The sequence below is a fragment of the Mauremys reevesii genome, linkage group 2, assembly GCF_016161935.1.
Source record: "Mauremys reevesii isolate NIE-2019 linkage group 2, ASM1616193v1, whole genome shotgun sequence".
NCBI lineage: Eukaryota > Metazoa > Chordata > Testudines > Geoemydidae > Mauremys > Mauremys reevesii.
Window position 1 is genome coordinate 207455843 of NC_052624.1, and position 9854 is coordinate 207465696.

The following is a 9854-nucleotide window of genomic DNA, read 5'->3' on the forward strand; positions in this document are numbered from 1 at the left end:
TTCCTGACAAATTAGAGAATATGTTTGAAATCAAGATGAAGTTCAATAAAAAGACAAGTGCAAAGTACTCCTACTTATGAAAGAAAAAAAATCAAGTGCACAAGTGCACCATGGGGAATAATTGGGTGTGTGGTACTTCTGAAAAGGATCCAGAGGTTAAAGTGAATCACAAATTGAATGAGCCAACATTGTGATGCAGTTGCCAAAAAAAAAAAAAAGCTCATGTGCTGAGGTGTGTTAACAGGAATGTTGTATGTAACACAAGAGAGATTATTGTTCTGCTTTACTTGGCAGGGGTGAGGCCTCAGCTGGAGGTGTGTGTCCAGTTTTGGGCACCACATTTTAAGAAAGCTAGGGACAAATTGGAGAGAGTCCAGAGGAGAGCAACAGAAATGAGAAAAGGTTTAGACAACCTGACCTATGAGAAAAGGTTAAAAAAAACTCGGCATGTTCTGTTTAATCTGGAGAAAAGATGACTTAAGGGGAAACCTGCTCAATCTTCAAATGCGTTAAGGGCTGTTATAAAGAAGACCGTGCTCAATTGCTCTCCATGTCCCCTGAAGGGAAGACAAGTAGTAAATGGCAGCAAGAGAGATTTAGTTTAGATATTAGGAAACACTTCCTAACTGTAAGGGTAGCTAAGTACTAATGTAGGCTGCCGAGGGATGGTGTGGAATTCCTATCACTGGAGGTTTTTAAAAAGAGGTCGTTAGACCATCCTTGACAGGTGATGTCTAGATATAGTTAGTCCTGTCTCAGTGCAGAGGGGTGGTGGACCAGATCACCTCTCAAGGTACCTTCCAGCCCTACATTTCTATGGAAGTTATGCCTATTGTCATGATCTCAGTTGCAGCTGTTCTTTGGAAAGTTTTTTTTTTTAAGTCTCCTTTTTACTTAGAATTTAGTCAAATTGCTTTTTAAAAAATTTTCTGCCTTCAGTAGCCAGTGCACAAACTAGGGGTTTACATACAATAAAGATGAGTTGCACAGCTGTCATTTTCTTACAAAAGGCTATTTTGCTATTATAAACTGGACTGCATCTTAGAGAGACAAGGGCTGAGCTAATTTTTTTTAATGGGACCAATTTCTGTTCTGTTGGTCCTATAAAAGACATCTCACCCACCTTGTCTCTCTAATATCCTGCGACCGACACAGCTACACCACAATGGACTGCACCTCGACAGCTAGAAAAAGCTAGAGCGGGTAATGGGAGAAATGAGTAAGATGATAGATGTACCATCACACTTTCCAGAAATAGAAAAAAAAATACCCAGGAATTTTCAAAAACCTGGGGTAGCCTTATGCTTTTTTTAAAATACGGCGTATGTTTAAACACTGAGCAATCAGGTTTCCATCACTCTCCAAAAGGCACAGTGCTGCAACCATTTATACATTTCTAATGATTTAAGAAAGGTTAATAGAACAGCTTAGGGTACATCTACACTGCAATGTAAGCCCATGGTTTGAAGTCAGGTTCAAGCCTAACTTCCATCTACACACAAATCACACTAAGCCAGGGCTTGGTCCCAGGATCCCTTGCCCCCATGGGAGAGCCTGAGAACCCAGGGTTCAAGCCCTATGGCTTTGCAGTTTAGATGCAGCTTCACTGGACTTTGGGAGTCTGCCAAAAGTATCCCACATGCTGATGGTCTTTGTCCTCTGGACAGTCAAGTTTCCCCACACCTCACCATGAACAAATGGCTAGAGTGGCCACATTTTGAGAGGGCATCAGGAAGTCTGGGATATGAGTCGTTGGACTCAAGTCCCCATAATGCAGTGTAGATGCCGGCGTGCCAGGTTGGGGTCCAGGGTTCAACAATCCCTAACCTGCGGTTACAAATGACTGTAGCTGCTCAAGCTCTTCATTAACAAACCCCAGGTTAGGGTGACCAGACAGCAAGTGTGAAAAATCGGGACGGGGGGGGGGGGGTAATAGGAGCCTATATAAGAAAAAGACCCAAAAGTTGGGACTGTCCCTATAAAATCAGGACATCTGCTCAGCCTGGGCTTACATTGCAATGTGGACATATCCTTACAATTTACTTCTAATGAACAATCCAGGTAAAATTTCCATAAAAATTATTTCAGCTTTAAAAAAAATCCCTATTTGATTTTGGTGCCCTGCTGCTTTAACAGTGGCTTCAAAGTCTTCAGGATTTAAACCCTGCACCTCCCAGGATGGCTTCATCTCACAGTCATAGCTGCTGCCTGGTTTGTTCAAGTGAAAACCATGTGCCTGACCAATGTTCCCATCTGCTGGTACATCTTATCAAGAACAAGAAAATCCACAGAGACAAGGCTGAAACTACATCTGGATAAATCCAAGGGGCATTTCCAACTAAGAACAAGCCCTATATCAGGACCTTTTGTCTCAAATTCCCAGTCAATTCCCCTGTCAGCCAGGATGCCACTCTCACTACTGGTAGGAGATCTGATTCAGCATCAACACAGAAGCCATGGCCGTCAAAGACCAGCTGAGCACCAATGGCTGCCCTGACACCAATTCTTCCATTCTGAGCCAAGGTATATCAAAGCACCAGATGGCTCTTTCTCTTCCATGAAAGGGAAAATTGAGAGGCTAAGGCAAGCTACTTGCCTTCCCTCTCTTTCCAGGAGTTAATCAGAAGGCCTTCCCATACTGTTGGGGCACATGATGAAACTTCGGCTTCTGAATCAGCACAGAGTAGCAGCAAGACAACCCCAGTACCTACATCCAGTACCAACTACTCAACACAGCGACAACTGGTACCTGCAACACTGCAGGCTCCAACAACGGAAGCCTTTGTCATTCTGGCTAACTCAGAGTTGGAGAATGTCACTATGTATCCAGTACCGTCCACGGTACCAAGAGCTCTTCAGTAAGTATCGGCCTCGATTTCTGAAGTAACTTCATGCCCTTGTATGGGAGCACGAGGAGGTACAGGGCACATACATCCCGTCCCCTGCACCCACCTCACACACTGCTATAAAAAATCCCAATGACACTGTTATGCATGAGGCACATGTACATCTACAGTGGATACCCACTCCAAGAAAAAATAGTTTCCAATCACTTTAACCCAATTTAATTCAGTAACTCAGAAGTAATTGTTTCTTTAACAGTGCCTGTGTATAAAAAGAACAAAAATAATGAAGCAGGAAGCAGGCCATGTCCTTCTGATGATGGATCATGCCAGACACCTGCCAGGGACGCAGGTTACAGCAGAAGACCTCCACAGCTCGTTTTAGATATTTTATGTATTTTTTTAATCCAGTATGTGATATCCTCAGATTTTTATCATGGGGTCTCAAAGATCTGATTTCTCCTTGTTAACTGACCCAAGGAGATCAGCCTTGTTTTCTCATCCCTGTTCAATAAATCAGGTTCATGTGCTAACCCACAAATCAATTCAGGTAATAACTGGAAATAATAGACTGGATACTTACAAAGGCACTTGTAATATTGAAGTCAGACTGTTCATGCCTTGTCCCCATACAGAAATGATGCAAAACTAACACATCAGAACACTAACACTCTTTGTACAAATAGAAATAGCTACACAAGGAAGGGGCCAAGGCAGTGGAGAATCACACCTAAATTCAGGCTCTGTGGAAGATGTAACTAAATGATTAGATAGGCGAAAGGTCTGCAAGGTAAACTATTACTAAAAGTGTTCCTGTTCCTTTGGTTTACACTCTCTGAGAGCAATCTGCATCCTCTGCATATACAGGACATGGAAAAATTATGCAGCTGAGGATGATACATATTCATGTCCCATATGAAACATTTGACAGGTTTCAAAGTGGCATCTCACCATAGCCTGGGTTAAACCACTACACTCCTATGACCATGGAGTGCCTTAAATATACCACCATACATTCAGTTTAGCCATGAAGCGTGAAATGGCAACTGCTGCAAGAGGTAGAAAGTAAGGTCTTAAATCTCTTTTCCTCCCAAGGTGGTAGCACAAACTAGTTTTCCTGAAACACACTTTTGTCAAGCATTTCCATAAATCCAGTGGGCCTGCCTGGACGCTGTTTTGTCTATTGTGTATAGTCCTTTAGCCCTGCTTAGAGTGGAGGTAAAGTGTTACCAGCTCAGTGTTACCCACTGTCCACAAGCATAAATGACTCCACAAGAAGCTAGGCTGTGCAGAATTGAACCAGAATAGATACTAAAGTGATATTCCTTTTAATCTTAACCAGATGTCCTAGAATTGATAAGTTACAAATAATATTTAAAATTTCAATTATAAACTACAATTATTTTGAGGAATTGCAGGCACTGTTACTATAACTGTATTAGTGAAATAATAACATTAATCCTCACAGGTAGGCAAGTAAGAATTACTTCACAATTTTATCATCATCTTATAATTACCATTCTCTGGGAAATTCCAACTATTCAATTTCTTTTTGTCCCAAATGGGAATAAAAAGTCAAAAATTCCTGCAAAACAAAGTTTCTGACTAACTTAGTTTTGGAACTATCAAACCAACCTTTTTGAAATGCTTTGTTTTTTCTTTTATATTAGTGTGAATGGGATCAGTATAGCACAATGGAAGTAGACCAAAAACTCAAACCTACTCTTCAGTGAGCAGTCCAGCCTCCCCATCATACGATTCTCCCTTTAAATTAGTCATTGTGCCATTTATACATATCCTGAAAGTTTGCTTAGTAGGATTTAACTGTTACAATTTTCCCTAAAGAAAGGTATTTACTATGATTTTTTTTACAGCAAAGATAAGTTGGCACTGAAACAAAGCAATTGGTGATGTTATTGTTGTTCTTTGAGTGATTGCATATATCTGTTACACTACATGCTTCTGATGCACCAGGGCTGGGGAGTTTTCCCTAGTGGTACCCATAGGGCAGTCACGCGTGTGTCCTGGCATGATGCTTTATGCTCTGAGCCCAAAATATAAAGGGGCAGAGCCACCTCACCCATCCTCCAATTCCTTCTTCCCATCTGTTGTCAGCACGTGCTGTCAGCTCATTCCTTCTGTGAACATGCCATTAGTAGTGTTCAGTTTTGGATCTTCTTTTTCTTTCTTGTTCTTTCTTTCTCCTACTAGTTGTTCCTGCTGTTAGTAGTCAGTGGACTCTGGGGCTCCACCCAGTACCAGGGAGCCTATGCCAAGGTCCCCTGGCTCCAGGTGTTACAAGCCAATGCCTGTGAGTGACCCTCACTCTTGCTGTCTGAAGTGCCTGCATGAGGGTCATGTCGGGAACAGGTGTCCAATTTGCCAGGGTTTCCAGACGAGAACTAAGCAGCAAAGAGAAGAGCATCTCTGGTACATCCTCCTGGAGGCCACCCTTCTCAGCATCAGAACCCCTTGGGGGTCAGCTCAAGGGAGTTCGATCATTCCGTCCAGTAGTGCTCCCTTGGCCTTACCTGTGGACGGACACTGGAGAAGACCCCTCGTTGAAGAAGTCCTAAAAGAGGTACAAGTGCTCTGAGCACCCTCAGCCTCTGAAGCCAAAAAAGAAGACAGCTTCATCATCAAAATCTTCAGTACAGGACTCCTCAACCACAGAGGCTAGCCACTTGGGTACCGAAGGCAGAGCACGTCCTTCGGTCTGGTGCTCCCTGCTACCATGTTCCAATAGCTCCCTCAGACCAGAGCTGGTGACTCTCCGGGTCCCAGGCCAGGACATTCTAGGACAGCTACTTCCGTGGCACAGGCAGTGGAGCCATTGCCCCTGCTCACAGTGGGGCAAAGGCCCAACCCAGAGGCCTATACAGCTGCAAAAGATCTGCTGAGCCTCCCGGTACCACCCTCACTGATCATTCAGAGACAGTGCCCAGGTAGGGCTGTCACATGTGGAGCACTCCCTGGCTTCCATGTCGGGGCCTCTTACAGCACCAGCAACTTCAGGTCTAGTACCACTTCCAGCAATCTGTGTGCTATCCCTGAGACCACAAGTAATCACTCTGCCCCAGTCCACAGTATCGATAGCCAGGAAGCCCCAGATATTGCTGCTGGTACCACAGGCCCATCGCAGATCACAGTCCCAATCTCTGGCACCGACACTCAGTACTGCTCCGCCCTGTTCTTCCAGGTATTTTTCCTCCTCCTTGGAGTCTAAGTGAGTTCCTATGTTTCCCACGGGGAAACCAGGGCTTCCTCCAGAAATCATCCCTGCATTGTAGGAGTCACCTTGACAAGAGTAGATCGAAGGAATACAGTGCCTGATCTAGGCACAATTGGCCTTTGGTATCATACTAGCCCTACTGGATACTGAGGGGGATGCCTCTGGCATCAAGGCCTCATCTCTGCTGTACTACAGAAATCAATATCAGAGAAGAAAATTTTTCCTGCTTGGTGCAGATAGTCAGTCCAAAGTCGGTACCAGGCAACCACTACACTAGCCTTGAGGGGGTAAGTTTCTCTACCTGATACCGACAGGCAACTCGATGTTGCTACTGAGCTCCTGTGGGGCACAGAGGATTGGGACTACCCATTACCTGCTTTGGACAGGCCTGCTTTGGCAGTTCAACACCAGCTTTAAGAAGGTTCTAACGTGCCTCCTTTGAACACCTTGTCCTTGTCACTGGGTAAGGCCCTGGTAGCAGAGATGTCTCTTCTGATACCAGATGACTTTAAGTCGTACCGAGAGCTCTTGAAAAGGATGGCTATGTCCCCAGGGCTACAGATAGAACTTGTGGTGGAGAATCAGATGTTTTACACTTGACTACAGCGGGGAAAGTTGCTCCCTCTATAAATGAGGCAGTTTTGCAGCCTATAAAGTCTTTATGGCAAACCCCATCATCTATCACGTTGGTGGCAAAGTGCAAAGAACACAAGTATCAAGTCCCACCGTGGGAATACTAACAGTAAATAACCAGCGCCCATGCACATCTGGGATGAAAGCCTGGACCCATGAAAGTTAATGAGTTTTGTCAATGTCTTCAGTGGGGTCAGGATTTTACCCCCAATGAAGGAGCAGTGTGAAATCAGCAATATCAACTGGCTTCCTAATTACAAGCAAGCAATGCACTAGAGGGGGCGCTCAGGAGCTCCTAGCAGCCTCTTGTTCAAAATTCTGCCACCTAAATTAAAGGTAGAGATGATTTCCCTGCCTTTAGCTTAATCGCCGCCTGCTCTGAATTCTGTTAGCTCACCTCTGTGAGAGATGGCTTTTATCCTAGGGCTCAGAAAAACATCTAAAGAGCCAGGGGAGGGGGTTCATTTTGGGGGGCTTTGGAATATTCCTGATTGCACAGAGCATCCAGTAATTTAAAAACAAATTCTCACCCATGAACATTTTCATACCCCTTGCACAGATGGATTTGTTTTTGTACATAAGTTGAGCACTACTATACAGGTTGTTATACTCCGTGTACAGTTCAGGAACAAAATTTAAATGTTTCCAGCACGTGGCATTTACTTGGCAAGTGGCATTGGCTGCTTTCTTTGTGATTTGTTGTTGTTTTTTTATTTTATGATCTCCCAGCACCTCTACCAAGCTCTGCACCCATAGAACATAAGCCAAGGCTGTCAAAATGCAACTAGTTATTTTGGATGCCCCCATTTTTTGGTAACCAACTTGACAACTTAAAGGGGCCTACTCTCAAAGGGTGGGAATTCAGCACTTTTTCTGGAAATAGGGTCCCTTTAAGGTACCTCAAAATTGAGCATGCAAAAAATTGAGGCATCCAAGGTCACAAGTCACTTTTGAAAGTCTTGGCCACAGGGTTTGTCACTGGCAAAGGGAACGTATTTTTGTGGGTGCTACAACTGAGTGAATTTTTATTCAGTTGCTAGTTTGTTTGCCCAAAATGCATTGTTTAAAGTCAGTAGCATGTTTTAGACGCGAAGGGGAAGACGCGACTGTTGTCATTGTTTTTTCAACCAGGGGTGGTGCCCTTATGGTTTTTCATGTGCAAAGTTTAGAATAAATTCTCACCTATGCCCTTCTATGTAATAAAAGGGGGCAAATCACAAGTACAAAAATAAATGAAAATTTAAAAGTAACCATTTTTGCTTTATTAGTTCCCCTGTACAAACACTTGACCAGGGCCATGCAAAGAGAGTTCAGCCAATTCCAGTAGAACCAGGCCCAGGCCCAGGCAGGGCCCCTGATATTTTTGTGGGTTATTTTGTGTCCTCGCTCTTTTGTTCTGTTCTGAGGCTCTAGCCAGGTCCATTTAGTGCCCTGAATGGTGTAGTCAGGGCCCCATTTTGGGTTTTGTAGATTTCACTGATATGCACCATAGACGCTGACTTTTCTTCTTCCCCTGTGGTGCTCCACCTCCACTATGCCCCAAGGCCCCAATGCCACTCTGACCTTTCCCCCAAGGCCCTGCCCTCACTCTGCCTCTTCCAGTCCCCATTCCACCCCTCCCTCACTCCTACCCCTCCTCAAGACCCCACCCTCGCTCTGCCTCTTCACACCCCCTTCCTGAGGCCACTGCCCACTGCTCTCCCCCCTCCCCCCAAGCCTCCGATCAACTGTTTGGCAGCGCCCCTGAGTAGCTGATTGGGGGCGCTGCCAAACAACTGTGGCTGGTGGGTGCTGAGCACTCACTGTTTTTTTTCCCATGGGTGCTTCAGCCCCGGAGCACTCGTGGAGTCGGCACCTATAATATGCACACAAGAACAAGGGGTGGTAGTACAGAGGGTATTTTAGAGAATTAGCAAAATGACAGTTTAGATTTGCCTGATGTCCTAGATTTGTTCTTTGCAAACAGAGCTAACATGGCTGCAGCACAGACAGGATCAAAAATCGAATTCAGCAGGTAAATTAATACACTTCTTTCATTCCCTGTGCTGCCCATTCACTGAATCTTGTTGGCGAAGCTACCACAAGGGTTGTGCCCTCCGTTGTTCTATTTTTTGGAATTGTTTTCCACTTCTTCTAAGCATTGAGATGTGTTGCAAAATCATACTAGCCTCACATTAATGTGCCAAAGCATGACAGGGAGGGAGGAGGCAAGCTGCCCACTGCCAAGTCAGGTTGAGGGTGTTCATCATGTTTTAGACAAGATCAAGGCTTCACGCACTCTTATGCGAGAGCTTAAATCGGAAGCTGATAGCTTGCGAACAAACCTTTCAGCAGTTTTGCCAAGATGTGGCATGCTATCTTATCAAAAATTAATGTTTTGAGCAAAAACTTGCCAAGTCCAGATCGTGACAGTCAAATGGCTCACAGTTTACTTGATGGCCTTTGAAATGCTTTATCAGAATGATAATCTGGGTTTGTTGCATGTAAGGAAGCAGCTGCTTCACAGGTTGAAAGGGTAGGAATAACCATGCAGTTCAAAAAGCCATGATCTTGAAGGAGAAAAGTAATGCCAGGAGATCCTGCAAAGGATGAAAGATCATCAGATCCCCCCGAAAAGGGTTTTGAATGTGAGGTTTTCAACCCCATCTTAGATGCAATATTAATATAAATGGACCATAGGATGCATAAGCACGATGGAGTTGGAGAAAGGTTTGCTTTTCTGATGAGCCAGAAACTGCGAAGTCTCAGCAGCAAAATCATAAAGCAGCATGTTCAAAACTTAGCAAGAGCTACCCTGAGAATTTAAACTCAACGTTTTGAGAACAAAACTGAATTCTTTGTGAATTTTTGCAAGCAAATCTTTAAGGGTGATTTGGAAATGAAGATGCCCATTGATCTCCTTAGCTGCATTCACAAAAAGATTTTAGATACAAGTTCCCCTAACACAGATACAGCACCATGTATTTGTTGTTGTCTTCCTGTAACCATGGCTGCTAATGAAAGGGGTTTCAGCAAGCTAAAATTAATCAAGAGCTAGCTAAGAACATGCATGGGGCAGAAAAGGTTAAACTATCTGGCAGGCATTTCCACAGAGAGCTCAGCAGCAAGGCGGATAGAGCTAATTAATGAGATTGTTTCAGGTACAA